Here is a 26,848-nt window from a genome sequence, read left to right on the forward strand (position 1 = left end):
TTAGGGTACTAAACACACAGTGCAGCTTTATTTAGAAGAAGAAAAAAACTGTCTAATGAGTTATGAAATAAAGCTCAGAACTCAGTATTACGTTCATAAGCGTGCAGACTGATATTCTAAACGTCGTTTCACGTTTGACAGTTGCAGGAATAGCGGCAGTTGTGGCACATTCTCACCCCTGCGTAGGTAAAGCCGTTTTCTTTCGAGATTCTTCCATTTTTCTTTCCTTAGCATCAATCCCTCAAGAATCTCGGAAGTATTCTAAGTGTTCCCCTGCCGCAAAGACATACGTTCACATACATCCCAGTCTTCTTCGAGCCCGGGCCCAGTGTTATGGCAGCTTATTCCCTTGGTAGCCTGCATGATAGCTGGAAATAAAAGTGGTATCAACTTGAAATACCAATACTTAACTAGTTAATGAAGTACTTATTTAAGGTTCTCAAAGAAATGTAATATGTAGTTATTATGTTCAGTCATTCATTTGATAGATTGCCTCTGTTCTAGTAAGTGAACAATAAAAATAATATCATGTAAATTCTTTCCAAGACAATTAAAGAAACCAAAAGTACAGAACAACTATACCATGTACTTCTATTCTTCTTCAAAACGTACACTGTGAATATGTTATAGATAAAGCACTAGAAATGGGAAATTTTGACGACATGGATTTAGAAGACATTAATAAATTGCTATCAGTCTATTACTTTTTAAAGTTATTATATGACTTCCTCGCTATTAAATTATACACATTTTTGCTGCATTTCATCGAATTTCATTAGATATACGAATTCATATATTTCTCATTCAATTAATTCAGTTCTCCCTTCGTGGCAAGACAAAAATACATAAAAGCTCAAAACATCTTCGTTAAAATTTAAAAAGTATAGAAAAACATAAAACACCAAATACAGTTAAAAACAGTTAAAAAACAATTTTTACAATTAAAAGTAGAGTTTCTACGCAAAAACAAGCAATTCGGCCAGCGGGCAAGGAGGCAGATTTTTCGGTGCACAAAACTAAAAGTTTCCCTTTGGTCCCAATCGACAAGAAGACACTGAAAGTGCAGAAACTGACTTAATTCACAATTTGACTGAGTTTGAAATGCAAACATGTGCATAGTCTCTTTACCTCCTCTGGGGAAAAAACAATGCACATGTTTTATCAATATTAAATTGCAATTTTACTTTGTTTTGCCAATCACTTAGTATTAGAGCAGTTTCATTAAATAATTTTTTAATTTTTTCAAGAGAATCGTGTTTTATAAGAATCATAATATCATCAGCATATGTAATTAATTCCACATTTTGAGAAAAATTCTGCTTCAGCAAGTTATCCACAATAATGTTCCAAAGCAGGGGAGCACTGCAGGAGCCCTGAGGCCATCCCTTATAAATATTCATTACTAAGTCTTTCCTATTATCCTTAAAACAATTGACAATAATTTTTCTATTACTAAATACATAAAACAAATTTCTAGGTATTTTTAAATCAATTAAACCATTCAACAAGGAAGACCAATCAACAGAGTCAAATGTCGCCGAAATGTCTAGAGAAATCAAAGCTACGTGTTGTTCACCCCTAAAACGTCTGACATATCTAACAACCTGGTAAAGTGCATCCTCCGTATCTATTCCAAAGGTGAATCCATACTGAAACTCTTTAAGTGGACATTTATTAATCGTAAAGTGTAAAATTCAATTAGTTACCAATTTTTCTAGAACTTTACCCAAAACATTCAAAAGTGTAATTGGACTTTGCTTTCCATTAGGCTTAGGGATCAAAATAATTCGACAAATTTTCCAATAATCTGGAAAAAAGAGTAAACTTAAGACAGGCATTATATAGGCAAACAAAAAAAATCTGGTTAATAAAAGAATAATCTTTTAATCAATACAGAATGTATGCGATAAGTACTCAACTAAATTCTATAGCAGTCCCATATGCAAAATTTCCACGTTCTCAAACTATTTGTTTCTAACTTTTGCGAGATACATACATAGTTACGTAAGTACGTACGTACAGACTTCACGTAAAAAAAATCTTTTCTGAATCCATTTTAAATCCATTTTACAATCCGTTTTGGGAAAAGAGTTCTTTATTCTGTCTTTACGTACAGATGTCAAGCAAAAACATCGTTAAATTGCATTCGATGGCGGTCAAAATGGATATTTTCGTTGAAATATTCTGTTCTTTTCTCAGAAATTATCTTTTACTAAATCATGTCTCTCCAATTGATGCAAAATAAATTACAGCTTCTTTGGACTGAAGCTGGGATAAAATTTGTGTCGATATTAATTTTTGTGGAATGTTGAAATTTAAATTCATCGATCCGAAATTCTACGCGACAGGCTGGTAGTAAGGAAAGACGATATATGGGTTGTTTTCGTTTAAAGTTAAGATGGAATTGATCTTAATCATACATTTCACTACATGTTCTCAAGATTTAAGATTCATGATAACCGTATGACCTGAGCCAGGATTATTTATGAAGTTTTACATAGACTTTTACATACATAAGTTTAGCAACAATAGTTACGTCAGAGATGCAGCCTATTAGTAAATAGTTTATGGGATTATTATTTAAATGAATCAATTATGTACAATTTCAAGCTTTTACTGTAACTTCTCTTTTCTAATTTCCTCACCATAATGCAAATGAGATAGCCAGTGTTTAAACTGAGGTTTTTGGAGTCTGAGATAGACCGTGTTTCTGGCTTCGAGTGCAGGTTACGTTAAGTTCCTGGCGGCTTTGACAGTTGCAATAATTTAGCTTTGCATTATTTCGCTGCCAACCTGTGACGTTTGAGGTTCTGGTAGAATTTTTGAGCCAGATTGAGTAAGATTTAAATTTTGTAGTCTTTGACTACTGCTACACGTTTAACTTAAATTTGACTGTTCTGTTTAGTTGCATTACCATGAGGTGTGGCTGATATTGTTAGCTTAAGAAAGTGCGTTATCTTCTAAAATCTCTCTGTCCTGAAAGGGTTAAGCAAAGCTATTACATAGCAATGTTTCTTACCAAAAGTAACTTGTTGGGTTTTACTAGATCAGAAACTGGTCCCAATAGACGTGACGATAATTATCGTTGAATCTGAAGCAACTACAAGTCGTATGAAGATTTTTAATAACATTTTAATTTAAAGCAATCTTGTTTAAAAGACATTAGGAGTAGCGGAGCACTTAAAAAGATATGAATTATTTTACAAAAAGTTCTGAAATTCGTATTGATAAGGTCTATGCTTTTATTAAACGTCAGGAAGGTATAAAATCTGCAAGGTATTTATAGTTTTCAGTTAACGGATTTGCAACCTAGGGAAATAAAAGGAAATTATTGCTACTGGAAATAAATATTTATTGCAAACTTCCTGATCAAGCGATTCAGTAAAATAAATATACAGCTATATCTATATAATTAAATATCTTTTTTACTAATTAAGTGCTTAGTTCCCAAATCTTAGTAATTTATGACCAAAAATTACCATAGAGCTCCTTTTTTTTTCAACCATTGAATTTTGTGATTTTGAGCAACTCATTTTAAATATAAAATGTTATTCAGTATATTTTTAATTTCTGGAGAACTCATACTCAAGTTATTAACCCTTACGTAACTGCGTAGCTTAAAATTAGTATTTAAGATGTTAAAATGAAAGCTGCATGCCAAGATCATATTCAATGTCATTTTAATTTTCGGTTTTTAAATTTTAAAATTAAAATAGTGTTTTTTGTTATCTTTTTGAACTTTTAAAGGTAAACTCTTCAAGATGTAGATTATAATCCGAAGTATGCAATTATTTTAAGATTCGTTTTGTTTTGTACGTATGAGGTGTTGTAATTTTTGAGGAAGGTGAAACCGATTCACTTTTTAGTCATGGCCGAGAAAAAGTGCTGCGCAATCTGACTGAAGCGAAAATCATAACTGGCTTGGTGATTAAAACATCATTTGTATTCTGAACTGGAACAACTATTCAAAGATACATTTTGCTTACAACTGTACAACATTAGGGGTGTTAAACGCGCCCTACGATTTCTATATACGCAGTTGACATTTTAGATCATAGAAAAGGAAACTTAGTGAAGAGATGTGACTTTCTTTGGCAGAGCAAGCAGCAAAAGAGTGATGCGTAATAATTGCAGCAGTATTTATAAGCTAGGTAAGTCTTTGTTCTAATCATGAGCAGCCAATTGGGCAAAAGATTTCGCGTTGTGGTTACTACAAGGAAAACGTGTTGTAACATGGTATAATATGGAGCCTTGAAGAGGAAATATATGCAGTTGAATTTAAGAATTTAAAGGAATGTTGCAACTGAGTTTAAAATTTTTTTCATGATTTGATATCATGAAACATATACATGTGTACTTTAGATCGTGCAGATATATACCTTTTACGTGATATCCTAGGATCCGTTTTACACTTAGATCACTTCACTAAGAATTAAAGTGGTAGTAGATATCATTTATAAATGAAAAGAGTAATTTCCACGATTCATTCTGGTAGCTGTACTTATAAAATATACGCAATAATATGTATTCAAGCGTAAAAATAAAATACAAAAAACCATAAACTATGTAACTGTGAAAATGCTTTTGACTATAAAAAACATCCTTCCCCTTCCATTTGGAACGTTGCCACTTGAAATCTGAATATTCCCATCTTTTTAAGAGACTAAGGTAAAGCACTCAAATGCCAGGGACTACCTCCTCTTTGAAACAACCAATCGTAGGCGTCGCTGTGACTGACAACTCGTGATTAATATTAATCCTTTCATAGTGAAAAAAACGTTCATGATCCCTGAACGTAGACAGACACTTAAATGGGAGGGGAGAAAAGCAAAGAGATAGATATTACCGCACTACCACGAGGAACTCGACAAAAGAAGTGTTTTGGTCACAGTTGCCTTGAGGAGTGTTTTCGTCACGAATGCCTCTCAAATACAGAGCTGTGTGTAATCGCCATTTTAAAACTGGAAGTTTATTTTTAGATCTTTACTGAAATCTAAAGCTTAAACTTAGTGTAGCAGTCGTGTAACATCTCCTATGAAATCTTATTAAGACACAGTACCCTGGGTATTGAAAGGGGAAAGGAATGAAATGGGGAGGGAAAACCTAAGACTTCATATTATGACGTAATACCTATTACTATTAAACACTTTTAATAGATCTTTAAGACCGTACCATTAAAAAATTTAAATCATTAACATTTAAGTTAAACTATTTAAAAAATATATATAAATTTAAAATGTGAAATATTACATTCATGCATAGGTTCTAATTTAACACATAAAAAAGTTAAGCAAAATAATGCTGACAGACATACGAATTTTAAAATTAATTACTAGAGATTCAAGATACAGATGATGTGAATCAAATGTTTTAAAAATGAGGTATTCAAAATAGTTGTGTCATGTAATGGCGGGGGGGGATAATGTAGAAACCTCCTTTTGAAAAAAATATTCCAAAGGGCACATGCAGAATTTAATATTTATTTATCAACCACTATGTAACCTGTATTAAAAGGCATTTGCTGAAATTAAACTCGCATTTCGATGTTTAGTGTATTTATTGCGAAGAAATGTGAATATGGCATTTTAATGCGAACGTGAGCGACTCTTTTAACAGGACTGCACCCGCAGATTTATCTGATTTGATGAACCTGTGATCACCAAGAGTGTATTCAAGAATGTTCTTTTGAAACTTTTGTTTAAATTTTATTTTTATGCATTTTTAACGTAAAAATATGTTGCTCGCAAATATTCATGTTTTCAGAAAGAGATGTTGTGAACAGTTAATGTTCTTAAAGTTTTGAAATTTTTCTATACATATTTATAAAATTACACTTCAACAAAATTTGTTTTTGCTACTTGTCTGACAACAAATCTGCCCATTTCCATTAGGTAAATACGATGTCCATTGAGAATAGACCAGCGAATGCAATGAGGTGTAAACGGTGTTTTTTGTAATCCTGAAATCTATTCTCAATGTACTTTGAATAAAATAACAATAAAACTCAGATAATTTTTACTTCCTTACATGACTTTGTCCACTTACAGTAATCCTGAAAGATCCACACGTAAAGATGTTAAGATACGAACACAGTGAATCAACAATCTTATGGACTAAAAATCAGTTCTTGTTTAGACGCTTCCTTCCATTTATTTATTGTTTCCATTTTTAGGTACACTATGCCAGCAGCTGGTTCCGAAGATTGGTTGCCATTGTCTTTGGCCATACATTTTGAGCTACTAACTCTCTATCGGTTCGAAAGCTCAATGCGCTGAATCTTTCATTATATTTTCATTATTGTTCCGTTCTAATAATGGAAATTGAAATCCATGAACATCCATCTGTACATATGTTTTACATAGAATATTTTATTTGCATAGAATCTATGTTAGTAGTATCATTTTTCTTGTCGTTATCGTTTTGAATAATATTTCGGAAGATATGACGGCTTTCTTTGAGGTTTTAGTCCTGCTCGCATAAAATTATAGTAAATGCTTTTTCTCCCTTCATGCTTTTTGGCTGACGAAAGGCGTACTTTGTAACCATGTGAACAATCTGCACTTCAGCCTTACCTATGTTTGTGAAATGAAGTAGTCCCTACAACTTGATATTTACAGTATTTTGAAAGTGTATTTGTAAAATTATTTTCTCCTTCCTTATTGCGTGCTTTCGTGGTGCAACTGGAAGTGGTTAGCAATCGGAAGGTCTGGAGTTCGAATCTTAGCGAAGGTTTTGCAAAGTTTTAACTTGCCATATAAAATGCCGAGTAGTCTCTACATATTCTGAAACCAAAATATATGACTGTAAAATCCGATTATCTTTACACAATTAGTGGTATAATAATTTGAAATATATTCTGTAGTTAAAGTAAAGCACTTAATGCATATATGTATATGTAAGATAAAAAATATGTGAATTAAAATTATAATTTAAACTAACGGTAAAACATTAATTCTCCCTCTCTATTCTAAAAATCGCAATAACTTCTCTGGATTGAGTCATTTCTAGATCATTCTATGGCCTGCGCAGCTCTGATGACGTAATAATTAGGAACTGAAACTACCATTGTAAACCAAAACTTTTCTTTTCGCGTGCTTCCATCTTTCATAACTACGCACTTCAGCTTCTGTCTGTGCTGTGCTTGGACACAATTTCGCTATGCTGCTTCCTATTGCAAAAATATCAATAATGTAAATAAATGTTCTTCAACAGGCACGATTAGGGTGCCAAGTGATCTGTGGCCACATAATGTCAATTGGAAATAAAAATGGAATTAAAATCGCCTCCACTGCCAAGTTTTATTTACGAAGTCAACACAGCTTTCGACACAATCAGAATGCTTCCTCTTCAATATAGGATAACATCACCACTGCTCCGTCTTTTCCTTTCATTTGCTTTTATTATGTCATATATATATAAAAAATAAAAATTATAATATTTTGAAGCATATTTTAAAACTTAAATAAAAACTTAATGTCTATATTTGCAAAATCACACAGTACCTTGAAAACTTACAATCACAATATTTTGATATATGTTCTAAAGGATGTAAAGTCATTAGGTTATTTCGAAGCTTGGAGACGTGAAAAATGTATATTGCCCTAGCTGGGACTCGAATCCGGGACCTCTCGAATATGCATTGAGTACGCTTCCAGTTACCGACGAAGAAATGCGGAAAGGAGAGAAAAATACCATACAAGGAAAAGTAAACACTTAATGCCTATCTTTATACAATCAGATAGTCTTTGCTAAATTGTAATTTGTAAGGGCATTTCGAATTAAAAGTAAATTTAAGTACTTCTGAATTTAAAGTTAAACACTTAATGCCTACATTTGTAAAATCCGATAGTCCATACAAACTCATGGTTATAATATTTTGAAGTACGCCCTGTTGCAAAATAAAAAAAAAAAAAAGTAATAAAGCATTGAGAGAATGAGAGAAATATACATCGCCTCCGTTCGTCCCAGACAGGAAAATGCGCAATGTTCTCATTGGTGATCCAAAATGGCGGCCACGTCTTAACCTCAGAAAAGCCCGCTGGTGACGTCACTCTAGTTAATTAACGTACGTGAGCTGTTGCATGGCTCATTAACGGCTAATGACCCGAGAAGAGAAAAGATGAAAGAAGTTTTCGGCGCCCTGTTTCACACCCTTCCAAAAGCTGAAGCCAAAGAAAAGAGAGCGGGACAAGATCGAGTGAATATTAAAAAGCGTGAGGGTATTTTATCTGTACTGCCGGATAAATACAATGAGGCGTGAAAGCTTCCTTAGTTTTATCATCCTTAAAGAAGAATTTTTATGCGCTTGCAGATCTTTAGGAAATACCCTTTTGTTTTAAAGTTGAAGGAGTACATCAGCTAAACACTAACAAGAAGAATCAAGAAGAATTTGAAGATTCAAGAAGTGATGAAATTCTTTGCTTAGAAATATGTTATCCACCTAACGTGAACTGTAGAGCAAGAAATGTATTTACTTCTATTGTGATTTTCATGCATTTAACTAAAGTGTTCAACACATAATTGAGTAAAATAATAAAATGTTTGGACAATGATTTATAATTAAAGAGTGAGTTTTAACATGGCTAATTTTCATCCGGACAAACGAGTTTTTCAAAAAATATGCAGGCTTGATTATCTAATTGTTCTTAAAAATATTTGTTAAAATCTGAAACTTTGCAAAAACTAAAAAGGAACAAAAAAAAAAAAAAAAAAAAAAAAAAAAAAAAAAAAAAAAAATTATGAAAGCTTTCAGGCTTACGCCCAAAGGGGGCGTTTCTTTAACTTTTTGTGTGTAAACTTTATTTATTAAATATTATGTTCTTTGCACTTAAACCATAAAATTCAGTTCAATAGCAATGTCGCAAAATAATTTTAAAATGAACATATCTTTAGATTTTCCGATACACAGTCTCGCGCGCTGGAGATAAAAATGCCTTTTTTTTTTTCGCGCAGTGTTGCCAATGCTCGCTTTGAAATCATTGCGTCTGTTAATCAAAAATTCGTAAATAGTTACAAAATATGAAATCGATAATAAAACAAATTCCAAATTTCGGCTCCCAGATGACCATATTCGGTAGAAGATTACGTTATTCAAAATTTTATGACTCTAGGTATCGTTGTTTTATCCCAGTGCGAGAAACATACATACATTTATGGAGATTCTTCATTATTTAATTTCTTTAAATATAACACAGAGCGATAATATTTGGTGACAACAATTTAAAAAGTGAACCGGTATTTATAGTGAAACAGCGCAAAATACCAAAATGAAATTAATAGTCAAATTGCCTCTTTGGACTAATAATAAATACATAAATAATTTACATCTTGGCTTTTTATAACAGAAAATGCAGATCACGTGTTTGAAATATTATATCATTAAGGACATTTTCATTCACGTATCGTTTATCATTCACGTTTTTTAAGTGATACAATTCCTGTTATTTATCATTCGTGTGGTTGAACTAATTAGGCAATAAATAACATATAATCTCGTTAATGATTATTTTTACACGTATACATATGTATTACATGCAACCGTTTCTTTTTTAAATTTTTATGATACACAATGCTTCTACAGATTTCTTGGACTGATTTTGTTTGTAACAAATTTATGGACACAAATAATAATTGAAACACCTTTATAATTATTATATCTCAACTTGCTTTTCCTAGAATGTCTGCTTACCGATAGAATTTTCTAAGCAGTTAATCATTTACTTCTTTCATTCAGCGAACGTGTGTTATTATGGGTTCGAAAGATAGGCAAAAGCAGACAATCAAGTTTTAACGGAAATATTATTTATTTCTCCATTCAAAAATGTTTCTCCATTCAAAAATGTTTTGACTGGAGATGAAACTTGATATTTTGTTTAGGATCTTAACTAAACAGAGCAGTCAGCTGCATAGGTTGGAAAAAAAATCCCCACAGCAACAAGAACTTGGACTTCGGAAGAAGAGGAAAAAAGAAATAAAGATGTCGAGTAAAGACCTTGTTCGCGAAAATTTTGTATTAGAAAAGAGTAATTCGCAAGAAGTTTGTTCTTCACGCGCGGTCAGTCCTGTATTCATAAAGTCGTTATGGACTGACGTCTGCGTTAGGGCTGAAGAAGCTCAAAACAAAAACTGCACGACAGTGCGCCATCACACAATTCCATTCTCGCTAGACAGTTTCTAACATAGAAAGCTGTCTCCAATCTCAACTACCTCCTCTCTTTATTCATAGAATTTGTAACCTTCAGACTACTTTCCATTCCTTAAAATGAAATCTCTCTAAAAATCATTAAAATCGTAATCAGAGACTTAAACTGTATTCTTTAAGATATGTCTTTCAAAATAACCAAGCAGCTATATGATCAGGCCAATCATTTACAAAGATTGCATATTGAAGGTCAAGAAGGAAGAATATTGTTTTCTTCAAATTTTGATTTTGTACAAACTTAGACCTAAAACTTTGTAGACGTACCGAGTTTTATTATAGTTTATTTTGGTTTATTTTATTATTTCAAAGCAATCGAGGTCTTAAGAGGAGGGATGCCTTCGTCGAAGATTTTCGAAAGGAAAATGGTCGTGTACACGTTATAATTGGAGAAAACCATGAAAACCCTCTATACAGCTACCCCGTTGATTCAAACCTGGAACCGAATTACTAGGGTGACTTGGCCAGTAGTGGACTTATTTAATTATAAAAATGGGATTGATTATTTTATTAATACTTTTTATGTGATGTAATATTTTTCCCTCATTTAATGTATAATTGGATAAAAATAATACTCTCTTCCCCCCTTTTTTTTCAACCTTATCATCGTCTCGTGTGAGCTGTGTGAGCAGTATCGAAAATGTGACAATACTAATTACTGACGCAATATTTTTTTAGTATTTGAAGCTCAAAAGATATTTCTTCTTTTGCAGTCTTTGTTTGAAAATGGAAGCCATGCCTCAATGCTTAAACTTTAGCACTTTTGGTAAAATACCTAGCTTAATAATAAAGTGTATTGGCACACACTTTTGGTAAAATACCTAGTTTAATATCGTCACCACATTTCAGCTATACCTGAAATCAATGAATCCCTGTCAGTGAATTATGAGGCTTATTCATAGAATTGCGTCCAGATTGCATAATAAGAACTGGTACAATTACATAATCGAGCTTGGGCGTGATGGTGTTAATGGTCGAGACACCAGAATTTCACCATTGGTCGCAATGGTACAGTCCAACAAAGAATTTATAGGGTGAACAGAAATTCTTTGGTTCTGCCGCTCTTAACTGTACTGCTACGCCCATGTTTGATGGAGAACATCCCGGAGGTCAATCCAAGTGTCTCCTGACCCTGTTCCCACACAGTTAAATCATCAAGAAGACTTTCGGCCGGCCAGTAGTTTGAATGCCCCGCAGCCACTATACACTTATAAACATCCATACCTTCGCCGAGATTCTTACTCGGGCTAAATTGGTATCGCATCTAGCGTCGCTAACACTATACCGATCAGGTCGTATTCAAGTTCATCGTTTGTCCATTCAACATAACAAGTGAATATATATCTTCATAACTCACGGCAGCAGGGCTAATTGATTGATAAAGATGCTCGGTTAACGAGAAATATGCATTAATTGGAAAACATCCTGTACATTTTAAAATTCTCTGCAGGTGCTCGTGCTTGCACTTTAACCCTCATCTTCACTTTCATTTCTGCTCTTTTGATGACTCATTTGTAATCACTACATTCAGGACATCTTAATCTTACGAAAGAAATCACTAAGCATCGATCATTGTTATCCTTATGCATCCATTATATTATGTTTTCTTTATGCGCGCTTCTAAAGCCTTGAATGCCAGGTTTAATAAGACTCAGTTCTTTTATCTCTTTATCGACAGAAAATTTACCTGTAGGATAATAAGGGTAATTGTTTAGACAAAAATTAGCGTTAAGATTTTTTTTCAATTAATTCCAAACCTCGGAATGAGATTTACGTATAAAAAAAAGCACTAGTTCATTATAAAAACTTCGAAGACTTTTATTTTTTTCAAGTATTAATATCAGTATATTTTTACCTTCCTTGGAGGGTGGATGGTTTATTCAAAAAGGAATTTAGTAGGTTGAGTTTCTTCTCAGTGGTAAGAATATGTTTAATAAAATATAGGCAGTCTGATCAGTGGCTTCAGTTTCACTACTTTTTTCTTAGTCTTCAAATGCTTTCGAGTGCAAAGCCATCTTTGTGTATCAATACACCCGAATCGGTAAGATCTCTGATAATTGGTAGTTAGGGAGAACAGGCTGGTGAACATAGCTGTTTCCTTGGTTTCCCCACACGCAGTGTCAATACGACCTACTTTCATTTAGAAATTTTTCTAGGAAGATATCCTTCTCCTTAAGCAGATATTCGTACTTTGAAAAAAAATCGATTAAACAACAATAAAATTGTTTTAAAAGGTTAGAACTCAGAACTCTTTAATCAGCAGATAACACCCTCAAAAAACATAGTAGTCTCTACAACGAGAAGATTAAAGGCGCCAGTTGAAATCCGAGTTTATTATTTTTGCCGTCTGCAAAGCGTAACTTTTGATAACCTGTTGCTGATTAGGAGCTGTAACAATAATATGTATATATGTTTTGTGTTACCAGCATATAGCTTGTGTTATAAAATTATATTTAAGTTAAAAAAAGGATCATTAAAATTTTAAAAACCTATAAATCTATTTTTAGGAAACTGAAATTATAAAAATCACAAGATTAAAATAAAATGTCAATCTGATCTGGACAAATTTTAGTTTAATATCTGAAACAATTTTAATCTAACCAGCTAAAGTAACTACACTGCCCAGTATGGTGGTTAGTGATTCTGACTACCGTAGTGATGGGCCCGGGTTCAAATCTCTGAGAAGGCATGATTAAAACTGTCCGTCCCTTCATAGGAGGCAACAGTGGCCACCTATTAAATACTTCCGTAATGAAATAGCCATAGCTTCTGGCTCTTGTAGTGGCTCAAGGCTAGTCGCAAATAAGAAAACGTCCGGCCATTTAAAAAAAATAGATCTACTAATCTAATAATTAGTCGTTTACGAACAAATAGTGAAATATGAAATTTATTCATATGAAATTTCAGATTGTAAATTTGATTTAATGAAATTACAATTTACTGAGTACAATTTTGATATGGAATGAAATATAATTGAATTCATAACGCTTAAAAGTGCAGCAAAATGAAAATGTCACTTTTCTTCCATTTTATTAAATTCCTTATCTGTTTTTCCGAATGCTTAAATAACCGAATTTTGGAATTTATTTGATATTCCATCTTTTAGTAAAATAACCAAATTATTAAATAACGGTGAATTATTTTATTATAAAACATACACAATTTAAACAAATATCAGCTTATTCCAAACGCTATTCTATTGATACGTGATATTTTTATTAATAAATTGACAAATGCGAAGATTAAAAAATTTAAATATCAAGCAGCATGAATATAAAATTTAAATTAACCTCAGCGCAAAAAGCTAGTCATTCAGTGAACTTCTGAATATTCCAAAATAGCTAAAAGTATTCCGGAGATCAGCTTTATTATGATTCTAAAATAAGAAATTCTTACAATTTCTTTTCAGAAAACGCAGATTAAAAAACTTCAAAAAGTCAAACAAAACAAAGATACGTACTGCAACATGAATAATCAGTCTCTGGAAAGCAGAGCCTTAAATACACAAAAGATTATTGAAGATCGCAAATTTCATAGCTGGATTTCAGAGACATTTTATGTAAATAATTGAGACTTAAAAAATATATCATTGAAGTAAAAATACTGTTTCTGAGACTTTTTTTAATTGATTGGTAATATTTTCTTCAAGTAACTAAGCATAAAAGCATACTATCGCTGGCTATTGTCAAAGTTGTGTGATAGTCTTTATAATGATTGATATACCTATCGAAGTTCTACAAGGCTTAAAATAATCTCTAATAATAAGAAAGAGCGTGATTAATTAACAAAATGAAGTCAATCACTTCTCAATACAAACTGGAAGAGAAACACATCAAAGTAAAATTTGGTAAAAACGCAAACTTAGTTCCTTTTAAATTTTGAATAAAACTCTATCGATTTCCAGGTCAGCCAGATATATATCCCACTCCTTCAGAAGAAAAAAAAATTCTCTGCAATTGTATGAGGATCAACAATCTTTTTATTTTGAAAGCAATCAGCGGAAAATTATCGGACTCGGTAAAATTCAGTGCTCGGTTCTTTCCAGATCCCATCTCCTATTTTTAATTCTTTCGGAATTTATAACATATCTTACCTGGGTAGTTTGACGTATATATTAAAGTTCGTTAAAATTTCGCAACAGAGAACACAAATCATAAGTTCGAAAATGAGAAATGAACACGTCTTCGACAGCTTATCATAGTAAGGTCAAAATTTCTGCGAAAATCGTCTAACAAACTTTTTCATTAGGTGTATTAGATTGCCTTAAAGAATTCGTTTCACATTAACAAAAATTTATCTTAATTTAATTACAGATATTAATTCCAATCAACTTTCTCCTAATGTTTTCAAAATTCTTATATCATAGTTTTCCATGTTCATTATTATTTTTATCGACAGATGGCGCTAAGTTCGTTTTACTTTGCTCCGTCCATTTGCGTACGACACAAAATGGTATTGTTGTTCCTTTTGTCTTTGCAAAAATTTATTTTGCTCCTGATGAAGAGGGACCCACGCATGAGAAAGGCTTTCATCAATAGTGGTATACAAAATCACCGCTTAGTTTAAAAGGCAAGAGGTTAAATGACAAATATTTTTTATGGTTTTTACAACAGGAAAATAATTATGACTATCAGGTTTACTAAACGCCTCTGCAATTTTGTAAAACAAAAGAAATAATTTTTTAACAAAATTAGAAATTTTCGAATGCATATCCTTAAAAATTTTTCTTTTGATACAGTTCCAGTTCCAGTTGCCACTAGCTTGCTACGTATGCAAGCTGTATATTGGCTATCGTAACATAGGTACTTCAAGGAGCGGTGCAAGTACGAAAATACTGGTATCATTATCCTCCATTCTTCAAACAAGAATTCTGTTTTGTAAGCAATTAGTATAGTTTTCAGAAAACGCGTAATCTATCCGAGTAGAAAGGGATAAATATTTTATCGGTATACGCCTAGCAGAACTTCACACCCGATAGTTTACCCAGCATTACCCCATTTAACGAAAGCAGTCTTATCGACTCTTGCAGGGGAATTCCAACATTTAAGCATTATATGATGAATTTTTGCGAATTATGGACACACCCAAACCAGAAAGTTCCAGGACCGCTTTAGAAAGGGAATGCTGGTTTGATTATGCAAATGGGTTTCAGAACTCAGCCCAAGCAAAAATATATCTTTTCAAGTTTTCGAAGCCGTAACAAAGTGGCACTGATTAATCGTGTTGGTCAAAAATGTTGCTATATGTATGAGGCGATTTAAAATTTGTAGTAGAAGTTCACAATCACGGAGAACAGTGAGATGAAATTCTCCTTCTTTGGTATCCTTGCTCAAAAGAAACCTCATGTACTTGAATATTTTGATTTTTCTTGAACTTAAATATTTTTGATTCAAACAGTCTGGCAAGCACCAAAATTGAAATGTTTGTAATAAATACGCATCATTTCTGACATCCTAGTTTTCTTAGTAGTGAAAAATTATTGATACGAAATTTGACCTGAATATCTTACCACACTATGAAGCGGCGATGCAGTTTAAAATAAACTCTCATAGAGTGCTGCTTACAGCACCAGTGTTCTTTTTTTTTTTTTTTGAATGCACATTTTATATTTATACTTCTTCAATTACATGTATTTATTTCTTTTCATTAGCAGGTGAAACAATCAAAGAGAAAGAACTGCATTAGATTCTACTACTGGATCATTCTTAAGATGACTGAATTTGCATATATGCATATATAAATATTGTTAGGAAATGCCCAGCTGCGATAAGGTAGCTTCCCAAAGCGAGTTTAGGAGTACTAGAAAGTAACAAGGCAAGGAAAGGCAGGGTTGCCAGATTTGGCGCGAAATCATCCATTTGGCCATATGCCACAGGCGGAGCGAGAAAAAAATTTTTAACGAATTCTTACCGGTTTTCCCGAGAATATTCTCGAAGGCAGGTCGAAAGCTATAAATACCCTGCCTGTACGCGGAGTAGCATTGTATCCTGAGAGTATATGGAGTATGTTGAATTCAGCAGTAATGTCTTGAGTTCAGAGATCAGCTTAAGAGCGATCTGTTGAGTCGGGAGCTGTACTTTAATGCTTTGCCGTGAAGCTGTCTTCATCGTTATAGTCTGATAGCCTGAAGGTTGTGTCGCTGATTGTTTTAGCGTGTTTGTCGTAGTTTTTCGACGACTGTAACGCATCTTCGGAATTATCTTGTGCAATACTGACTAATAAAATGTGTTTTGATTCTTCATCAAGTGTTGTCATCAATCACTCCAAATCCACGAATCCGTAAAACGCAACAATATTAGTAACATACATAATGACCCAAATCTAATGAAACCATTATTTCTATCTTCCAATCAGTCAAATTCTTGATTAGTACATCTCGAGGAAGTATGGGTAACAGGTATCTTTCGAATTCGTATTGTCTGGTGAGCATTTATTACCGAGGCAAAAAAAGATTTACGATTAGTAAATCTCGAGACAAGATTTTGGCGAGCAGTAACTATTTTTATCTTTGAAATTCAAATCCTCCGGTAAACACTGCTTATGAGTTTTCCGCAGGATTTCGTAATGATCTGTATTTGTTCATTTATTACACACACAAAAAAAAAAGTACAAATGTATGAAAAATAATTTATATATTGTTATTATGCAAAGACATAAAATATACTAAAATTTTCCCCTGCCATAAATTATATACCGATGTTCGTTACTCTTTTACAAGGAATACGTTGTAAATCGGGTGTGCGTTGTTGTGCAACCACCAGTCGCATTATCATTTGGAGAAAAATAATTCACATTTGTCCTTTCAGAGTATGGTTTCATAGGAATCTATACGCAGGTTCAATCAAATCGTTATTAAATCAAAGTTTGATCAAATCATAGTACCTTAATTTTCGACCATCTATCTTAATTTTCAACGACAACAAAATTTATTTTCATTTCTGATTTATTTTTCTACAGGTTGGATTGCTTCTTTCATGTAACTAATGACTATGGGCGTTTTAGAATGTATTGGTTGCGACTGATCAAAAGTGATATTGACATGATTTATAGTATACATCATAAAAACAACCATTTCCCCCTACATCCATAAACTTTTATGGCAGGATATTGACTCAAATCAACATTATACAGAAGCACTTTATGCAAATGGGCACTAGAATATGCCTATTAAATTTCTGAGAGCTGTCAGATTTGATATAATTTGATGTTTATTTTAGTACAGATGATAAAGACATAAGTTAGCCTCTGCCATATATAGAATACTCCGTCATTCTACAGAATATCTATCAGCTTTTGGCAAAGTTTTTAAATATACGTATATTAGTCTGACCTTATTTACTTACCGAGTAATTTGCTACGTTACCTACGTTTTCTACATCTTGCGCACTTAAGAAAAGTATTATATAAAAGATAACAAACAGGATTTATATATCTTATTACAAAATCAAAAGCTGTGAAAGATAAAATAACAGTAAACAATAAGAACGAACAAAGTTTGACAAACGGTATCAGAATACCAATAATTTAGACTTCTGTTAAAGCGGCAATCTCATCTTCAAAGACATTTAGAAATTGCACACTAAATTTGTATGAATGCAAAAACGTTTCTCAGTTCAATACTTTTTCTCACATATGAATTTAATAAATATTTGCCCAGACCTAGCAGACTGCTGTTTATTGCATTGCGGTTGAGGAAATAGTATATGACACTTAAGATGCACATGTGCAAAGGCGTATTGTTTGCAATGAATTTCTTGTATCAAGGAGAGTTTATAACTAATTTAGTAATTTACAAATTTCTAAGGAAATGTTTACACATTATTTAATTTTCTAAATTTGCCTTGATATTTCCAAAAATACATAAAATGCACAAGTATTCCGTATAATAGATAATTACCAGAAGTTTTCAATAATGTAATATTACTATTTTTTCTTGGTAAAAAATTGCAAAATTCCCGAGTTTGAAATATTCTATATTTATTATTTCCATGTATTTGAGTTTTTCTCTTAGCATATTAGTTTCTTCCTTCTCCAATACTGATCAACCCCTTTCTTTCCACTGGAAGAACAAACGAATGAAATTCAACATGGGCGAAAAAAGACGTTTAGAGTTGCCTGTTTTGTGTTACTGGCGATACAAAATGGCGATGGAAAGTTTTAAGAATTCATAGTAAAGTACTCATAGTAAGAAAATACATGATATAGTAAGTATTATATATTATCTTATATGCGTAATATAAAATAATATGTATATATACAGTAAGAAAATATAAAGCTTCTAGTGTCGTCCAGACGGTATAGTGGATAGGGAAGCCTACTACGGTACCGAAGGGCATGGGCTCGAATCCCGGAGAAGACATGGATGTTTGTAAATGTATAGTGCCGGTGCGGCATGGCGGTACTCTAAATATGCAGCGAACCGAAAGACCTCTCGTGTGGATTGGTGGGAGAGGGAGAGGGATGGGAGACCCTCGGATCACACTTCGGGTGCTTTCTTTCAAAATTGGCGGTGGAAAATAGAAGTTTAGCCTCTCTTCGAAGTTGGTTCTGACAACCATTGTTCCATGTAATATGGAGACGACAACAACAGCAAAGCTTCATAATCAAGAATTCATGGTAAACATTCTTTGATTAGATTTAAAAAAATCTTAATTTGAATTCACCTTTTGGGAGATTTAAAACTTTCCATCGCAATTTTGTATCAGCAGTAGGTAATCAAATTGAAAAAGGATTTGTGAAAATATCAGCGTTTTTTTAAAATCATCTTGAAAAATCACCAAACTTAGCACTGAATGAATCTGGAAAAATGATGTTAAATTTTTAAATGTATCATAGTTCGGAGCATTATTGACTTTGGTAGCTAGTTCCTGCATTAATGTCAATTGTTTTAATCTTTTTTCCTCGAAATAGAGACAACAAAGCAAATGTTTGTTCACAAAAGAAGATATGACCAACCAGGATAGGAAAAATACAATCTTTTCCCTATAAATTTAAAATTTAAGTTATTTAAATGTCGCATAATTTTCGGTGATAAAAACTAAATTCCATAGCAAATCTCCATTTTAGAGAACACTTAGCGTAAACACTCACTGGGCAGTTCATTGTTTTCTTCCAGATATTTTAAAGGACACGTCATCAAATTTCAAAATCTTGCAAGTGCACTTCCCTTAGCCAGTGCATACAACAGTGAAGGAGTAACTCGCATCCTCTTCCGTTTCTTCCGGAGAAAAAAAGAAAAAAAAAAAAAAAAGCTTACGAAATCGTCGTCGATTGAGAGCTCGAGCTTGTATTTTGTTGATGCAGCGCGTTCCAGGGTCAAAATCAAAAGACTGGTGTAAATCCTTGGTTCAAATTGCATCTTGATGAATAATACAATGATACTTAGAAACTTTTCTTCCCAAATAATTTTCAAGCAATGTAACAAAACGTTTATCCTAACAGCCATACAATGCGCTTCATCTTTGCGAACAGTATCTAATTTTGTCCTCTCTCTTTTAACTTCAATTACACCTCTAAAACTAGTTGAAAAACTCCTTAAAAAAACTAGTTGGCGCAAATCAACAAGCCACAATATCAAAATTATCGTTTGTGTAACGCACAAATGTGCCTAACTGCGCACTGTCTGTGATGTCACAGCTTTCATTGAAAATTAATGAAAAGTATTTGCAATATTGCAATCCAGAGACAATTTGTGTGCCAATACTCTGGCCCATGTCATCTATAGAACACATGACAGTGTTTCTAAACAAAGCTATCTTATCAGTTATATTTTTGATGTTTATATCACAGACATTTTGAACAGATATTAAAAGGTTATTTTTTATTATCGCCTCTCAGTTAGAATAGGATTTTTCTCTTGCCGGCTAATAACAGAAAAGTTCATAAGAAACCTTCACCATAATTTACATTTAGTCATTTCTCTTCTGGAACAAGGATTGCTGGTCGTCTAAAGATTTCCCTTTTTTATTGGTAAATTCCGTTCGCAAGTGTGATCCGGCAGGATATTTGCTATTGGAATCACTATGCAATAGTTTGAAATATCGGACCAGGTTAAATATTTAGGCACTGCTACACAAATTCCACATATCAAACAAACAGGCTTGAAAGTATATTGATGCGTATTTCTATGTAGCTGTAGTTGAATTTGGAGAATAGCGCCGGAGTGCAGCTATAGTGAAATAAATCTAAACTAAAATTCAAAGAATTAATTCTAATGTGCTTATACGCGTATCTATTGACGGAATCGATACAAGCAATATTATTACTTTTTTTCAAATCTTCTAATTTTTTTTCGAAGTCTTCGCGTACCACTGTTAAAATCCTCCGTGCCACACGGGCCGCGGTTTGGCCATCACTGTCCTAGAACTCGCAGAATAGCAATCTCAGAATAAAGCATTTATTTAATGAAAAAAAGCTGTATTATATCTTATGAATTTTCACAGCTGCACCTTCAATATCATGTTTAATACAGACAAATGGAACGTATGTGTAAAAGGATGCAGTCTTCCAAATTCGGGACTACAATTGTGTTAATATCGTCCAAAAATTCTAGTATTCTTCTTTAAAAAGATCTGTTTAATTTGAAACAGAATATCGCAAGAATTATGTATTCCCTGCGGATTGTGCTCATAATATTCATTCTTAAGGACAAAATTATCTGACGTATACTATTAAATATTATATTATTAAATTAATGTAATTGGGATTGGGATTATTCAATTATGGCAAAGCACACGAGGGCTATCTGCCTAAAGGGAGGGATGCCTTCGTGGAGGACTTTATAATGGAAACTGGCTCGTATACACATTACACATGGGGAAAACCACAAAAACGCGCATGCAGCCAGCCCATTCGCGGAATTCGAACCTCAGAACGAACTACCAGTGTTCAGCGTCCTTACCGCTCGGCCGCTGGTGAGCCCAAATTAATGTAATAGTTTGATTAGAAGAACCAGAAAAGGTGAAAACTGTTGCAGACTTCTGATGACACTGGAAAATTTAAATGCACTGTAGAGACAGTAGCATTTTGTAGAAGCAAGAGAGATTAAAACATTAGCAACCGCCTTCGCCGGGAATCGAACCACAGACCTCTGGAATACCAGCCCAGAGTGCAGAACCACTACACCACGAAGGCACGCTAGGAAGGTGGGAGAAATACTTTATAACACATTGAGAAATAAATTAAAAGAAATATATATTAAAGGCAGACAACGAATATATATATGGTAATTTATGTGTACATGTATAGAAAATTTTCAAACTTATTACCGAATTGTCCCTGACTTAAGATGTTTTTCACTTATACTCTTAAGAAAGTTTCAGTCAGTCAGTGCAGCGCGAAAGGCATATTTCCTTCGAGATGATAATGTACCTGAAGCAAAGTAGTAATGTGAAACTGAACTGAATAGCATTAAAACGTAACGTAATTTGGCTTCAAATTAATGTTTCTGTCCCTAAATTCATGATTTACATTCGATTAATATAACAATTTCCTCATAAACTGCTTATTATGTACATATATATGTCATAATAGGAAGGAAAAGACGGAGCACTGTTGATGCGTACTTAGATCCATATTGAAGAGGAAGAATTCTGATTGCGTAGTATGCTAATAATGTTGACTTGGTAATATCTAAAGAACTTGGCAGTCGAGGCGGTTTTAATTCTATTTTTATTTTCCAGTTGACATCTGTAGCTACAATCACTTGGCACTCTAATTGTACCTATTCAAGAACATTTACATTTTTGATTATTGCAATAGGTACAAAGCAGAAGGAAACAGCGTCCATGTAGCACAGAGGCAAAAGCTGAATTGTGTAGCTATGCAAGATGGAAGGACACGGAGAAAAAGGTTTTGGTTTAAGTGAAAAGTTTCAGTTCACAATTATTACGTCATCAGCGCTGCGCAGGCCGTGCAAAAAAGAATGATCTAGGAATGACGCAATCGAGAGAAGTTATTAATATTTTTAAAACCGAGAGGAAGAATTAAAGATTTACCGTTAGATTAAATTATAATTTGGATTCACTTGTTTTTTAACTTACATATATAAGTACTGTGGAAATGTTTAGTTTAAAGCAGATATATGGATTTCCTGTAGGTATTTCCTGAATATCAAGTGACACACACATCCTATACTATTTATGGTTCAAACCAATACCACCATAAAATTGATTGTTCTTTAAGTATTAAAGTCTCATAGCCTTTGGAAACCGAGAACTGTTCTTGCGTTTATCTTGTATTTATCCCAATGCTTTACTGTCACTCTATTTTCCATTTCTATGCTTTTGGTGGCAACGAAAGTTTTATTTTTAACTTTATCTTGGTCTATGTATGTCACCAACAAAGTCTGTTTAAAGGCAGTCTGAACTGGTAAGAACTGGAGAACACATTTTCCGTTATTTTGCATCATCCAGGAGTGATATTAATTCGCTTATAATAAAACAGTGAACTGAAGCACAGTATTTTTGTAGGTCTTAAAATTTGTTTATTTCAATGAACCAGAGAACAATATTCTGTCATCTTGATGTGGCAGACCAAATAGCAGATTTCGCAAGATGCATAGGAAACTTGATGCACAGCTATAAGTTTATAAAGCTCCCTGTGTGATAATTTTGGTAATGATGTAGCTACTTTAATGAAATTATGACTCATTTGTAAAATAATTCGCTAGAAATAAAAAAAATTCAAATGCTGCCTTGAATGAAATATTCAGAAAACAAATATTAGAGATATGATACGCATATTAAAAGACTGTTCTGTACAAAATATTCATCAAACTCCTTTCTGGTTTTGAAGAATTTATTTTACCCCTTAAAAATTAGTTTATCAAAACCACCAGCATGTAATGGAATTACGTGGGACATCGAATTTGGAATATTTAGTGTATGACAAAGCACTCTAGATCTATCCCGATCTACTCTATACTATCGTGGAGGGCGTTTTAAAAAAGAATTCATTCGCATTGGCGTTACACGTGGAAAATTTATGAAAACTCTTAAGCAGTAAGCCTATTCTCCGGGATTTGAATCTCCAAACTACTAATTTTACCGTCAGCCATTGGTGATCACAGAAATCGGAAGCCACTGCAAATAAAATTATATACTTTTAACATGTAGAGTCCACTTTTATTCGAACATCCTGTACTTTCGAAAAATGTTTCAAGCTCGCTGCTAATTTTACAACTAAGTGATCTATGCCGGAACCATTCTTTCGTAAACACATTAAATGAATTCTTTCTTCGTTTCTGCTCTGACTGAAACACTGAAGATGAATTCTATAGAACAGAATATACTAAAATAATTACCCATCAAGGAAATGCATATTTAAGTGTGTGGAGTCTCTTTCAGAAATTGCCTTAAAATTAAGACCTCAAAAGATCTAAATATTTACGATGTAAATATAAATCGCTGTTACTTTCCAATCCATTATTAATAGGGTTATTTCAAGCAACGGAGCAATTTCCTTTGATGAAATTATTTACTTGCTTGGAATGGCAATCAAAAGGATTCATGAAGTCAATAAACCTGGTTGCGAAATAGTTAAAAATATTGCATGTGTTTCTAAACCTTTGAAACTGATGGTTTAGGAGAGTTAATCCTTTCACCAAAGTCAAGCGGCACTAAGCGTATTAAAGCCCAAGCGTCACTTTCTGAAGAAAGGAACATTTATAGCACTCTAAGAGGATAAATATTTACGGAGAAAGATGAAGATTTCTTTGGCGTTTCAGTTTCATGAAATTTAATTTAAATGGAGGAAATAATCTGACTTTCAAGGCAAAGTAATAGAAAGTTGTTAATACATAGTGAAAACAATTTTCGGGTTATGAAAAAAACATAATAATGCAGAGATTACGTTTAAACGTAAAATGTGAAAGATATCTTAGAAATTCATGATTTTTGCAAATGTGTTAGAATGAAAAATCTTAATTCATTCTGAATTCAAACTGAATCTTTATTTGTTGGATATAAACATTTTTGGAAAATATTTGTCTAGATGTTTAAAGAAATAAAAAATGAATATCTTTAATAAGAACGTGAATAGCAGCGTGAGAATAAAAGACTAATTTTCGACTGTTCTCTAACAGTAAATAAAAATAAGAGAAGGATGCTATTATAATGTTAAAATATAATGAAATTCATTTGTTATCAGTCATTGTTTATATTAGCAACGTGTGCTTTAAATGTTTCAATGCTTTAAAACATAATTCATTGGAAAATTTAATTATACATATTGAAATACGCATTTTCTAGTTTTCGACATCTGCGTTTTGAAGATTCGCTGTTCTTACCTATTCTACTGACAGTGTGTCACTCTGTCAGTGGTAACAGTTTCTGTATCCAGTATGTTAATGTACTAAAGATAACTATTTCTAAATCCACGGTGTTAATGTATCAATGATAACTGCTTCTAAATCCAAAATGTCAATATATCAGCGGTAACTGTTAAAAAGTGTGTTAGAGAGTGTTGATGTGTCATTAGTAACTGTTTCTAAATTAGCAGAAATGCGTTTTAAAATTCGTTTATGGTTTTTGTTTTTGGAGGCATAAACTCATGACCCTTCACATGTCCCTAAAACAAGAAATCTAAAGAGGGTGACAAATGGATATCCAGAAGACTAACTTTTAAAAACTAAAAATTTTAATAGACACCATTTTTCTTTTATTCTCAGAAAGGACTATTTAATCGACAAACTAACTTAACTAAACCTCTATTGTCTATATAATAAAACTTAGACATTTTGATTTTACGTTCATGTAATATTTATTGTTCTAATTGATTAATGTTTAAAACTGTAAAACTTGTAAATTAGCTTATTCCTTCCTAATTATCTTAAATAGCTGCAATTTACTTTGATTTCTGGTTTTCAGTTTCCTGTTTTGACAACGTTTTGTCCGATAACCTATAGAATAAATATGAAGCATTTGTTCCGTCAATTCTTATAAAAATTTCGTCTTAAGCAATCCGTTTGCCCAGTACATGTGAATATAACTTTTTACAAAGAAAATCGCCAGATCTTTACAACTATTTTTATTATTTAACTATTAAACATAACAGCGTATTAAACGATAATAAATATAAAAGTGAAGGTCGTATTAGGTCATGTATAAAATAAAATGAGAGTCATATTAAGTTTCCACAGGTTATATAGAATTAAGAGCAAAATCCGTTTTTCTCTAAATACCTGACGAACTCACTTTGAACTCACTTTGTAAGGTACTCCATTATACCTATCTACAGCGATAAGGTATAATGGAGTACCTTACAAAGTGAGTAAGCTATAGTAAAGCTCTAGCTATAGTGAACTAGCTTTAAAAGAGAATATAATAATCGTCGCATCCTTGTTAAAGGCTTTCAGAATATAGCGATCCTGCATTAAAAACTGTTAGAAGTATGGGAAAAAGTTAATTCTGAAGTTTTAGAGCATCAACGATTTAGTATGAAAGACATATTGTGTATACCGAATAATGAATAGTAGTTTGTCTGTGCAGCCTAAAATATTCGAAAGCGCTGAGCGAAATTTTGTTGCAATGTTTGAGGAGTAACACGTTTCAAATTTCCTATAAAATGTTTCATTTATGCACACAAGCTTGGCTTATTATCTAATTAAAAAGTCGAGACTTTTGGTCTACCAATTTTCAACAAGTCTCTGTTTCAACACTTTCCTGTGGCCCCATGTCTTTGTATCACCAGTTTTCATGACGTCTCTGTGTAAGGTGAAATACCTTTAAGTTTTCAATTTACAATGAGAAATGCGCAAGCTCTTCTTTCGCTTTCGAATTTAGAGCAAATTCGTGCAAATTATTAATGGTCCAAAGTTTATGTAACGTTAATGAAAACATTAGGAACTGATAATCAAGAGTCTGTACATTAAATGTATAAAAATATAATACTATTCCGAAAATAAGAATTCATAAGATAGACTCTAATAGCAAAAAAAAAAAAATAATAAAATAAATAAATAAATAGTTCTTTTAAAATTTAAATGATGAATATAGTATTAAGCACTGAAAATTTATAGACATTCTTGCAATTATTATTTCTCAATATTCAATGTAATAAGTATAATGTAGAATCGGTACTTACTGTCTAGGAATATGATGTTCGTAAACTTACTTCCGATGTGGCTGTCTAGGGGCTAATAAACTAGTCCAATTTACAAATAACTTGAATATTTAATCAAGCATGAATAGTTGCTACAAAGTAATTACATACATAGCAGGAAATAGATAAGATTATTTACAAACGAAGAGAAGGAATCGCATTTTACAAGCAAACATCTTTGAATCGCGTCATCGTCTTAATGGCGGAATCGCCTGCCTTCGTCATCGAAAAAGTGAAAGATTTCCTCTCACAGCTTGTCGCGTCATCCGATTATAAATGAACGATGCCAACCCACAATAATAAGTCTGAAATGATTTAAGAATTCCTATTACACATGACACATAAGTAGGAACTTGATGAAAGCGGGTAGTAAAAATCAACCGACCCACTGGCTGTATACATGACTTCTTAACTTCCGATTACTTCCACAAACTTCCGATGTGTAAGAAGTTCAGTATTTGCAAAACGTTGTATTATGTAAAATACTTTTACAAACTATACTTCATTAAAATGCTGCAGCAAACTATACCGCATATGTATCTTTAAGCG

At 32.8% G+C, this 26,848-nt stretch overlaps 1 long non-coding RNA gene across 1 annotated transcript; it reads right to left on the bottom strand.

The window, feature by feature from the left end:
* Nucleotides 1–26,508, bottom strand: LOC118187846 (uncharacterized). Its single transcript, XR_004758027.2, has 2 exons — nt 26,282–26,508; nt 1–368 (listed from the first exon to the last, which is right to left on the bottom strand). It is a non-coding gene; the product is annotated as an uncharacterized LOC118187846 (long non-coding RNA).
* Nucleotides 26,509–26,848: the final 340 nt, after the last annotated feature.

The sequence above is a fragment of the Stegodyphus dumicola genome, chromosome 3 (genome assembly GCF_044657685.1).
Source record: "Stegodyphus dumicola isolate Sdum_Otavi_A_Nest chromosome 3, ASM4465768v1".
Classification (NCBI taxonomy): Eukaryota; Metazoa; Arthropoda; class Arachnida; order Araneae; family Eresidae; genus Stegodyphus; species Stegodyphus dumicola.